Source organism: Alosa alosa, unplaced genomic scaffold (assembly GCF_017589495.1).
Source record: "Alosa alosa isolate M-15738 ecotype Scorff River unplaced genomic scaffold, AALO_Geno_1.1 AALO_1.0_unplaced_67, whole genome shotgun sequence".
Classification (NCBI taxonomy): domain Eukaryota; kingdom Metazoa; phylum Chordata; class Actinopteri; order Clupeiformes; family Clupeidae; genus Alosa; species Alosa alosa.
In genome coordinates, this window is record NW_025962840.1 from 15239 (window position 1) to 29492 (window position 14254).

General features: G+C 17.6%; 1 pseudogene; it reads right to left on the reverse strand.

The window, feature by feature from the left end:
• Positions 1–4899: 4899 nt before the first annotated feature.
• On the reverse strand, positions 4900–6201 carry LOC125290555 (annotated as a pseudogene).
• Between the last annotated feature and the right edge of the window lie 8053 nt (positions 6202–14254).

Sequence of the window (14254 nt, forward strand, 5' to 3'; positions counted from 1 at the left end):
ATTATTTTTGTATTAATTCTTTTGTCTAAATTTTCAGATAGAGATTATAGCGAAGAAAACACCTCAATAGAAATGAAAAGAAATAAAGACGATTTAAAAAAAGAATTTGAAAGAGCATCATTAATGTTTAAATAAATTTATTTAGTAAATATTTGATATTTTTTTAGGATGATTATGCTCATTCTTATTATTATTATCTGTTAATATAGCTAATAATAAAATAGGATCACTTGTATTATTTACAAAATAATTACTATTATCATATTCTTGCATATTATTAATATTCTTCAAATACATAAAATATAAAGTTAAAGGACATTTAGTACCTATAACTACACAAATAGGTGAACATCTCTTTTTATTATATACACCCTTACACGAGTCACAATATATAAATCCTTTACATCTAGATTGTCGTAATGTATATTTCTTATGATTGAATCATATATTACTTTCTGTATATTTTCCAAATCATTCTTTAAATAATCCATAAGTCGTTTTAACTAATTCCTTAGAAATAAAAGATAAAGACTAAGATGTAACTGTATATAATTTAGATATTTCAATATTTTCTTGATTAATATTGAATACGGGTAAGTTGGTTCAGTTATTAGGATTGTATAACAAATCTGTAAATTTAGTTCTTTTATATCCACACCCTGTTGGATTTCTTTTTTTCTTACTACATTTAAAATTTATTATATCCTCCATGTATATTTTGTGTTTTTCTTGTGTTAATTAATTATTATCATTTATTACTTAATCTTTTTTTATTTTTTTAAATTTATTAAAATTTTTTATAAAAAATTATATTAATATTTTTAAGTAAGAAAATACATAAAATATAAAAACACTAAAATGAAAAAGAAAGAATTATATAACTTGTTAGAATTAAAAAAATATAAATCCATCTTTAAAAAAGATGAAAATAATTCTATTTATATTAAAAAATCTATTAATAAAATATTTAAAAATAATATTTAATTTATTATTTATTATCATTACTTAAATTACTTCATAATATATTTTTTAAAAGATAAGAATTGTTAAAATTTTCATAAATGTTTTTAATTTTATTATTTAATACAGTTTTATTATTAACATCCATCTATGAAAATAATATAGCATCATTGATCTCATAATTAAGTCTTATTAATTCTGAATTAAAATAAGAATAAAAAATCTAATAATGTTTTTGTTCTAATTTATGTAGTATATATTCTTCTTGATATGTTTGTAATTTTTCAATTAATATATTAATATCAGTCGTAGTAATACAATTATCTGATTCTAACTATTCTCATATTTGAAAAAAATTTTCTACCATCTGTTTGTTGTTTAATAAAAAAAATAATTTAGGATAAAAATTATTTTTTTGAATACTTATTTTATGTAAAAATATTTTGACTTAAATATATACCTAAAAATGGTAATTAAAATAATTCCTATTTTAACATATAAATATTATAGTTATTTTGTTTTTAATACTGAAAATTTAAAACAAGCTTTTGTTGTTGATCCTATAAAAATAGAAGATATTATTTTATTACAATAGGAACATAATGTAAAAACTATAACTAGTGTATTTATTACTCATGGTCATAAAATAAATACAATATGTATAGATATTGTAAAAAAATACTATAAAAAAATAAAAATATTTGGTTCTAAAATTGATAATATTTCCTAGTTAGATATTGATGTAAAAGATGGTATGGAAATAAGAATAAATAATATAATAATTAAATGCTTTCATATTCCTTGTCATACTAAAGGCTCTTTTCTATATGCTATTATAAATATTATACCTAATGAAATATTTGTAGGCGATACTATTTTAGTAGGTGGCGCTGATAAATTTTTTGAAGGTACTCCTAGTAATATGATAAACATAATAGATAGAATTATAAATTATTTTCATCCAAGTACTATAATAAGAGTAGGTCAAGAATATAGTCTTGAAAATTTATTGTTTAATAGTAATTTATTTCCATATAATAAAGATATATAGTTTTATTTAAATAAAGTATAGAAAAATAATACTATACTTACTACTATTGAAGATGAAAAGAAAATAAATATTTTCTTTTTAACAAGAAATTCTTCTATATATTTAAATTTTGGTTTTTCTACTTAGATAGAATTATTAAGTTATTTCAGAGTAAAAAGAGATGAATAAATTTTATAATAATAAAAAATAATTTTATTTTAAATATGTTATTTCTTCATTATTTTTAATATGTACTATAACAAATCCACTTCTTTTATCTATTATAGGAACTATATTATTATTCATATCATAATATATAAATTTCTATTCCTATGCTAATATTCTAGTAAAATTCATCTTTTTTTCTTCTTTGATTTTTATACTATATTCAGGAAATGAATACATAGTTTTTGTTGCTCCCTATTTTTCCTATACATTCTACTATTTTCTATATCTATCTGAAGATAAATTTACATTTCAATTTTTTATACTCTTTTGTTCTCCTTTCTTATATTTAGGTATATAATTTCAAAATACTGAATCTTTTATACATTTCATAGAAAAATTAGAAGGTATTTCATATGTCTTCTCAGTTAAACCAAATAATCCTGTAGGACTAAATGCTAGTCCTATAAAAAGATGATAAACATATGAATAATTATGCTATGTAAAAAGAAATAAACCAACATGACTTCTAATACTCTATAATAAATTAGTACTATTATTTGCAAAAATCTAAAAATTCTATCCTCCAACTAAATTTAATCCTAATCCAAACATTGCTCCAAATTTATTTAAATCTTTTCCTTCTTTTTTCTTTATTTCTCTAATGAATTTAGAAAAAACAGAATTAGTTCCATTGTCAAATGTAGATGCATTTTGTATATTAATTAATCCTAATGATATATATAAAATACTAATTATTAAATGATTTCCTGTCATTTTTAATATATCAATTAATATAGAAGTAACTTCTGAATTTCCTGTTCCTACAAATCCAATTCCTAATGCTAATATAGCTCCATATTTTACATTTATATTTTGATTAGTTAATAATGGTTCAATTATTGTCTTTAATACATTAGGTATATGTAATAACTAAAATCCTAAACTTATTACTAACATAGATTTAACTTCATTAGATGGTTCTGCTATTTCATTAGTAATTATATTTATTATTAAATCTATAATTTCTTCATTATAATTCTATATATAAGCCATACAAATAATTAAAGCTCCACCAAATCTTATCTATTCATCTTCATCATTTAATAATTTCTTAATAAACTATAAACATTTATTATTATTATAAAACATTAATGCTAATGCCTACATACAACTTCTCTTTATTTTTTCATGTTTTGTTTCTTTAGCATGTTCTAATATAAATGATGCTACTTGATTTAATTCTTCATTTTTTATAGAATTGAAAAATATTAATCCTAATCCTAGAGCAGCTCCACTAGAATTATCTATATGATCATCATATATAATACCAAATAATTTTTCAATTAAACTCTAGTCTATACTATCTTTCATTCCAAAATTAATTAATCCTAATGCTATACTAGCACCAAACTATGTTACTCTATAACTACTATTTAATCTATTTTCTAATAATATTTTAAGTCCTATAGATATTTCTTGATCAAAATGTATAAATCCTAATGCTAATAATGCTCCACCATCTGAATATTCTTCTTTACTATTATTATCTACAGGTATATATTGTTCTAATATAATTCTACTATCTTTTAATTCTAATCCTGTATTAATTAATCCAATACTAGCTACAGCTATAAATCTATTTCAAGATGAAAATTCTTCTAATCAATTAATTCTATTATTCATTATAACATTATTATAAGTACTATGAGATATTAATGTACTAGATAATAAAACTCCTAACTATAATATCTATTTTTTCTAATCACATCTATATTTTATAAAAGATAATAATACTCTATCTATTTTTTTATTTTTATGACTAAATTTTATTATAGTCTAATTTAAAATAGATTTATTAAATATATTTTTATATTTAATAATATATTCTAAATTTTCTACTTCTTTATAAAATATTAAACAATCTTTTATTAACATACTTTCTGCTAAATCAAAAATTAACTATTCTAATAAAATACAATCTCCTATAGAAATAACAAGTTTTTTAAATAATTCTTTATTTCTTGTTATATTTATAAGTTTTCCTAAAATTAATATAGTCTATGGTTCTTTTATTCTACATTTTATTATATCTTCTGTTAAATAATTTAATAATTCATTTATATTTTTAATTTTTATTCTATAATCAAAATAATAAACATATAAATAATAAATAGATTCCTATGTAGAACAATTTAATCTTTTAATAAAATCTATTTGACCTAATTCTAATAATAAAGCATAAACTTCTTTAATATTATATTCATGGATATAATATTCTAATATCTAATGTAATATTTTAGTATATTTCATTTTAAATTCATCATTTTTTTCATAATTTTCTAAAAATATTGTTATTATTTTCTATATAAAACCTGTATTATATACTCTTATTTTAGGGCATTTTAAATAACAGCTTAACATTTTATCATATTCTCCTCTATAATAATAGATTCTACATAATACTTCATATAATATAGCTCTAATACTTTGATCTTTTGTATTTTTTAATAAAATTTTAAATTCTTTAATACTATTTCAGTAACATATTCAATTTTTTTCTAATTTATTGAATATATCTTTGAATATTATGTATACTTTATCTTTATCATTTATATTTTCTATTAGATTTGATATTAAAATATCATTTTCTCTATTTATAGTTTCTTTCATTCTTTTATATTTTAAATTTATGATAAAAATAAAAAATTTAAATAAAAGGTCAAAAAAATAATTAATAATTTTTACTTCTTAATTATTCTATCTTTTATAGTACCAAATCCAATTGTTCTTTTATTGTCTCTTATACAAAAACGACCTAATGGTTTATATTCTGTAAATAATTCTACTGATAATTCTTTCAATGGCTAGAATGTTACCTAATATCTATTATGTTTTTCAATTGATGCAACATTTTCTTCTTCTATTTCATTTTTCTATTTTTTTATTCTATCAATTTTTTCTAAAAGTTTACAACTTACAATAGCTGAGTGAATGTTAATAACTGGTGCATATCCTGGTTTTAATGGATTTGGTATATCTAATACGTAAATTGTTGCTTTAAATTCTGTTACTATAGATGGTGGAAAAGCTGCTGCTCCTACAATTGAACCTTTTTTAATTATACCATCAGATGGTGATTTTGCTTTTAATGTTATTCCTATATTATCACCAGGTACTGCTTTTTCAAGTGCTTTTTTAAATTTTTCTAATGATTTTATTGATCCACTTACATTACCAGGTGCTATAAATATTTTATCTTCTTTTTTTGCTGAACCTGTTTCTACTCTTCCAGATAATACTTCACCTACACCAGAAACTTTATATATTTCAGATAAACTCATTCTAAATGGTTTTTCTATTGGTCTTGGAGGATCTGAGAATGTATCTATTGCTTCCTATACAGTTTTTCCTTTATACCAAGGCATTCTTGTTGATCTTTCTACTAAATTATCTCCATCAAAACCACATACTGGAACAAATTCAACTACTTGACCACCTGTTTTTTTAATAATTCTTCCTACTTCACTTTTTATATTATTATATCTTTCTTCGTCAAATTTTACTGTAGAATCATCCATTTTATTAATTGCTACTATAAAGCTTCTTATACCAATAGAGGATGCTAATACAATATGTTCTCTTGTCTATCCATTTTTAGACATTCCTGCTTCAAATTCTTTTTTAGGAGCTGCTACAACTATCATTGCATGATCTGCTTGAGTTGTACCTTTTATCATATTATTAATAAAATCTCTGTGTCCTGGTGCATCTATTATAGTAACTTTATATTTCTAAGTTTCGAATTGTTTCATAGCACTTTTAATAGTAATACCTCTTTTTCTTTCAGATTCTAAATTATCTAATACCCATGCATATGAAAAAGATCCTTTTCCTATTTCATTAGCTTCTTTTTTATATTTTTCTATGACTCTCTCATTTACACCACCTAATTTAAAAATAAGATGTCCAGATGTTGTTGACTTACCTGCATCAACGTGTCCAACAACAACTAAATTCAAATCCAATTTTTTTAACTATGTCATTTGTGCTCTTTATATATTTTTTGATATTTTTATAAGAATTTTTTTATTTCTAATATAAAAATATTTAAAAGCGTTTTTATATAATTATTAGTTTAATTATTTAATTAATTATTATTTTTATATTTTTTATTTAATAAAAATATATAAAAATTAAAAAACAATATTTATATCATGGAAAGTAATAATTAGAATTCAAATTATATTAATAAACTTATTTATATTGATAATAAAATAGATAAATTTTTATCACAGATTCCAGTAGATAATAAGGAAATTGATATTAATAATTTTTTAAATTTTAGTAAAAAAATAAGTATTAATTGTATACCTAATAGAAATAAAGAAAAATATTTTAGATATGATATTTATCAACCGCCATATCCATATGATTGATAGATTGAAAATAGTTTATTATATAAAAATTTAGATGAATTAGAGGGAATAGTTCAAGAGGAAGATAAAAATATTAAAGAAGAATTTACAGAATTTAATTTAGATTTATAATTTAAATAATTTTTAATAATTCTAAACACAAACATAAATATAATAAATGAATCATAATATAATAGAAATAAATAAAAAATTAATTGAATTATTTAGTAATGATATTAAATATAATTGATTTGAAGATAGAATTTTTTATATTGGTACATTACTTAATACAGAGTATTATAATATAATAAGAAAGATTATCGTAATAGGAAATGGAATATATTTAGATAGTTATATTAATAAAATAACAGATTATATTATTTATGAAGAAAATAATAATAAAACTACAAATAATAAATTACATAATAAAATATTTTATACAGAATTATTAAGTATATTTAATTCAAATATTGGTTATAAGATAGAAATAAAGAATATTTTATTAACGGGATATATTGAAGAGGAAGAAATAGAAAAAATTAAATATATGATATCAGATATTAATATATTAAATGATGAAAAATATTATAATAAAATGAAGAAGAAAATATTATGTGATTTATTAATAATAAAAGAATTTAGAATTAATTGAAAATTTTTATTATGTTTATTATTTCGTATACCTATGATGAGATTAGATGAATTTTATGATTGTAAAAATTTACCTATAATAGAGGATAAAATATATTTAATAAATAAAGAAATTGATGAAATAATAAAATATTATAATATTAATAAAACATTTATGCCATTTAAAAATTAGAATTTTTTATTATTAGGAAATGAGCATAAAATAGAAATAATAAAAAGAGCGATAACAATAGGGGAAGGAAAAATAATAAAAAAAATAAAAGAAAATTGTATAATAATAGTATGTGATAAATTAGACAATAGATAGAAAAAAAGATATGAAAAATATTTATTATATAATAGTCAATATATTATAGATAGAATTTTATATTCTTATAATAATAGTTTTAATCATGAAAAATATTTATTAAATTAATTTTAAATTATAATATAATATAATTTTTAACAAAATTATTAAAGTCATAAAAAAATGAAAGAAAATATTAATTTAAATAAATTTGTATTAAATATAAGAGATTTGGATAAAAGTGAAAATTTTAAATTTTTAATAATAGTTATTATATTATCAATAGTTATTATAATAATAATTACGTATTTAATAGTTTATTTTGGAGATGTAAATAAAATAAAAAATGAAAATGAAAGAAATGAATTAAATATTGATGAAAATAAAAGAAATCCTATTATAGAGCAAGAAGAATTAAATAAAAGAAGAAGAGAAGAAGAATTAAATTTTATTAATGATATATTATAGAGAGATGAAAGATAGAATTTAAAATATTCTAATAATACTTAGTAGAAAAATAATTCTAGTTATAATGATATACCATCTAATAGTCCTTATTTTAATTTATTACCTAAGATAGATGTAGAAAATAATTATAATTCACCGGAATTAGATAAATATTTAAATAAAAAACCAAAAGTTATTGAAGAAGAATAGGACAAGGAAGAGGATTTAAATAAAATAGGAGACAAATTAAAGAAAAAAATAAAAAATTTAAAAAATAGAACTAAAAATATAGTTTTAAATAAATAAAAATTATTTTATTTGTACTAATTTTTATCAATATTTGTTATGAAGTTTATGGCTGCTTTTATAGTAGATAAAGCAAAGTCTATCTAACCATATTTTTGTATAATATCTGTTGTTTTTTCTAAGTACTATATAGTTTTATGAATATCATATATATAACAATTAATAAAGCAGTATACAAGATGGGGAAATATATCATCAGCACTTAATTGTGATAGCATATTTTGTATATCATCTTCATTTATTAATTCATCATTATATTTATCTATATTTAATTCTAAGCAAATTTTCTTTATAGATATTTGTTTACATATTTGTTGAATTCCGCTTACTAAATAATGTAAAATATCACTAGGAGCTAAATATTGATAATATTGTTCTATATATTCTATAGCTTCTAAACAATCTTCTATATAAAAATTTTTATTTATACCCAATTTATCTTTTGAAATATTTTTTAATCATTTCTAATTTTCTTTAAATTTTTTATCTCTATTTTCGCAATCTTTATCATTTATTAAATTTCATATGCTATTAAATACTTTATTATGTATATATCTTTCTATCTATAATTTTAAACATGCTATATAGACTGCATCATTTATTTTATAATCTTTATTTAATAAAGATGTAAATTCTTTAATAATTTGATTAAAATATATGGATTTAACTTCATTTTTATTTATTTTTTTAATTTTTTCTATTCATTTTTTCATCAATATTGATTCATTATATCTCTAATCTTCTATGAATGTTTCAAATTTTTTATTCTAAATACTATTAAATTTATTATAGAAGGGTAAATCAGTATTATTTAAATCAGAAATTATTGATATTGAATCTATTATTATATTATCTAATATTGTTATTAATTTTTTTCCTCTATCCTATTGATTTAATAATTTATTATCTTGTTTTAAATTTATATATTTAATATATAATTTATTTAATGTTTGTTCTATTTTCTCAATACCATTTTCTAAATTTTCTAAAGATTTAGGAGTTTTTTCTTTATTTAAATTTTCAATTTGTTTTTCTAAGTTATCTTCATTTAGATTTCCTATTTTAGTTTGTCTTTCTTCTAATATATTTTCATATATATTATGAATATTAATTCTTGATTTATAGTATAGTAATAAAGTTTGATAATAATTTACACATGCTGCTTCTACTTCTTTTAAGCAATATCCCTATCATTCTATTAATTCTTTTTCCATTTCTAATTTAGTTTTTCTTAATAATTCTTTATATTTTCCAGATATATTAACATGTGACAATCTCTTTTTTTCTAGATTATGAATAGTATTATTTTTTATATCATCATTTTCGTATTTTTCTTCTGTTTTCTAAGATAATTTAGATGAAATTTTATTTTTTATTGATTTAATTCTATTTTCATATGTATCCTATGATATTTTATCAGAAGAATTAGATAAAACTACTTCATCATTAGATATATTTGTTTTTAATGATTTTAATAAATCCAATAAATCTTCTTCTGATGATAAAGACATAATTTATTTTTATATAATTATATTTAACACTAAAATATTTTATGAATTTAACAAATATATTAAAAGAAAAGAAGATATTAATATTAAAACTTGTATTAATAGTATGATTATTAATTGCATATGGATTATTTTTATATTATGGTTATTGAAAACATGTTAATTTTAGTATATCAGATTAGAGTATTCATTATGATTTAGTATCTCCTTCAATAAAATGGCATGGGATATTGTTAATATTATCATTACATATTTTTATAACAGCAGTACTTTTTCTTTTATCGGATAATGATAATATGTTAATATTTAATTTTTTATTGAACTATATATTGATTATATTAATAGTATTAGTTTTTTCTTCATATATAAATTTTATTATTCCAAGACCATCTCCAAATTTTTTAAAAAAATGTTATGGAAATTTTTATAATACTAAAATGAAAAGTGTATAGGATTATGATAAATATGTTGAAAAAAATTCAAAAGATGAATGTATAGATTAGGATTTAAGATATTATACATATGGATTTATTTGTATTTATAGTTTTGTATTATTTGTATCAACATCATATTGTATATATTAGGTATATTATTTTACATATAAAAATTTACCTATTGTAGAATATTTTACAATTATTAAAGATGTTTTTATAATAATATTATTATTTTCAACATATACGACATGTTTATTATTAATAGGATCATTTTATTCGCATTGAGAAAGTATTTTATTATCATTTATATTTGTTTGTTTTTCATTAGGGGTTACATTATTGATATCATATTTTAATAATGTATAATAAAATATGTTTTATTTAATTAAATATAATTATTCTATTAATTCATTTATATAATTTTTTATTTTTTTAGTTTTTGATAATTTTTTTATTCTATTTATTAAATCTTTTGGAGTTATTTTATTATAAAAATTTTGGCTTCATTGATTATAAGTATCTATTAATTGAAAAAATTTCTTATAAATATTTTCTTCTTTATCATTATAAAACTTATCTTTATTTTGATATATTCAGTATATTCCATTTTCTTTTAGTAATAATTTTTCATCTACAACATGTTTTTTCATTTTCTTTTTATTTTCTGGATCATTTTTCATGTTTATGTTTTTACAAAAATTACAAAAAAATATTTATTTATATTTCATTTTTTGTTAAGTAATAATATAATATGAATAACAAATAAAATGTCATTGTAAAATATAAGGATTCTCATACAAAAAAATATTCTTCGGTATGTATATTACTATATATACTAAAAATTGTAAAAATATTTTCTAAAAATTCTACTAAAATATAAAGTAGGGATGTTTTAAAGAATATTATTAGCAATGCTAATGCACTTTCATGTTTTTTTGATAATCCTACATATACATTATAAAATATTGTATTATATACTATAAACTATAATCATAATGTAGTAAAATTTATTCAAAAGAAGATTATTGGATATTTAAATTTATCTGATTTTATAATAGAAAATATTAATATTAAAATAATATCAACAATTTTCTATAATACTATTAGTATTAAAAAACTTAAAAATATTACGAATGATTTATTTCCTATAATATCTATTGTTTTTTTATTAGCTATATATAGCATAGTAGATATTTGAAATGTTAAATATATACAATATAAATTTTTCATTATATTTTTTATCATTCTTATATAAAAATTAATATCCATATTTTCATATATAAATTTATTTTTATAGATTTTATGAAAATTCTTTCTTATATTTTGTATCATATAGATAAAACCTAATATATTAATTAGCAAAACAATAAATTTTATTATTAATCTAAAATTACGTATTTTTTTATTTTTTACTTTATTTATAAACAATATTTTATAAATGATAAATGTATTTATAATAGTACATAGGATATTAACAACTATATATAAAAAATAAAATATTAGTACAATATATATTTGTGTCATTTAACGATTGTATTTAACACTATTATTTTTTTAATTATTAAATAAAATAAAAATATTTATTTTATTTTATTATTTATTTTATTATTAAAAAAATTATGAAAATATTTTAAATTAAATTTTTGATAATTTTATAACAATTAACGTATAAAAAATTATAATGTTTATTTATGTTTTTTTATTTGGTATAACAACAATAATATATACAGTATTATCTTTATATTTAATATATTTATTATATTTAAAATGTTGTTATATTTATTATAATGGATTAAAAAATGTGACAGTATTAAATTATATGCATTTTCTAACAATTATTGTTTTATTAATTATAGCTATTTTATATATATTATTATCTATTCAAACAATAAAATCAGGATATTATTACAAATATATATTTAAAAATACCAAAGAATATAAAAGTTTTGGAAAATATTATTTAAATGCATTAATATATAATTTATTTGATATATTTTTTATTTTAATATCATATATATTAGTTATTTCTATATAGGATATGTCTTCTTTATATATTAATAAAGTTTTTTATCAAGTAATATTTATTATTTTATTTATTATTATTTTATTAAATATAGTTATAAAATTTATTACGTATTATTTTAAAGTTGATAAATGTTTTTAGTGAATATTATATGAAATATTAATAAGATTTTTTTTATATTTATTAGAGATAATGATATTTATTGTTTTATATAAAAAATTACAATTATATGTATATACATCAACTTATTAGAAATTATGTAAATTTAAAAATATGTTACTTTTTAATAGTATTATTTCACAAGTATTTTATTTTATTGAGATTATAATAACTTAGAAAGGGATTTAGTATACGAAATCGATTTTAAATATAGAAAATATATCATTAATCACATGATTTTTTGCAAAATTTCAAGTTATAACATTTATCATTTATATCGTTTAATTTTTATAATTTACTAAATCATATATTTTAGAAGGTTAAATTTCATTTTATTAAATATATATAATTTATTTTTTAAATTTATGTTTTTTGACACTTATATAAATCAATGTTATATAAGTTATATCTATGTAGAGTTTTTATTATTTCTTATATATAGAAATATATTTATTATCTTATTGAACTAATGTATATTATTAATATAGTCATCTATATTAGTTTGATTTAAAGTATATTTTTTATTATGAAAAATTATATAGTAAATAAATGATATTTTATTATATAATAATAGTTTCTATATGTATTTGATTATATTTTAAGTTTTTATTTTTGAATTTAATATTAAAGTTATTTAATTTTTTGAATGAATAAATTTATTTAATATTAATCATTATTATTATTATTAGTTAATATGATTATTATTTCTTTTTTATAAATCTTAGAGTTAATATTTCTTAATATTAAAGTTCTAATTATATTTGCATATAAGATTACTAATATTATTTCTTTTTTACATATCTTAATTCAAATAGTAACTATATTATTTTAAGTAACTATTATTAAATTTATTTATTATACTAAAAATATTATTTAATAATTGATATTTTTATTTATTAGACTTTTCTAATATTAATAAAGAAGATATATTAGTAATATTGACTTCTATTTTTTAATATATTAGATTTTAAAATTAATTAAGTTAATTATTTTTTAGCTTTTATGTATATTTATTTCTTTAAATGATATCTAATGTTATATGTATTGTTTTGTAGATTATCTACTTGTCTTATATTGGCAGATATTATTTTTAAAATCAAATGATTAAAGTTCTTCTTAATAGTATCAAAGGCGCCTATAACTATTTAAACAATAATAGTCTTTAAGTCTTAAAGTAGATTGATCAGTTAAAAAAGAATTTTTTAAGATAAATATAATATTAGTAAATTGTATTTTTATGAGGAATTATAATAGATATATTAGGTCAAAAGATAGAAAATTTAAATTCTGAAATAATTTCTCACCAAATTATGAGATATAATAATAGTATAAAAAGTATAAATATTAGAATTAATATTATTATTAATATAATAGATGATATGTTTTATTATAATATATTTACTTTATTTAATATGATATAGTTATTTTTTTATAAATATTTATAATAATAATTTTTATATTTATATTTATAAAAACACTGAAATGCATATATTAGAAACAACTGAATCTATTAAAATACCAGACGATGTTAGTATACAAATAATTAAGAAGAGAATAATTAGATTAAGAAGAAATGAAAATATTATGAAGAAAGATTTTAGACATTAGAAAGTATTATTTAATTATGATAAAGAGAATAGATTATTATATTTAACACTTTGAAATGCTAAAAGAAAGAAATATGCAGCTATAGTTAAGACATTTAAGAGTCATATTAATAATATGATAAAGGGAATAGTTAATGGATATTAGATAATAATGGAGCCAGTACATATGCACTTTCCTATTAATTTAAAGACAGAAGGAGGAGATAATGAAAAGCATTGTAAAAAATTAATAATTTAGAATTTTTAGGAGAAAAGAAGAT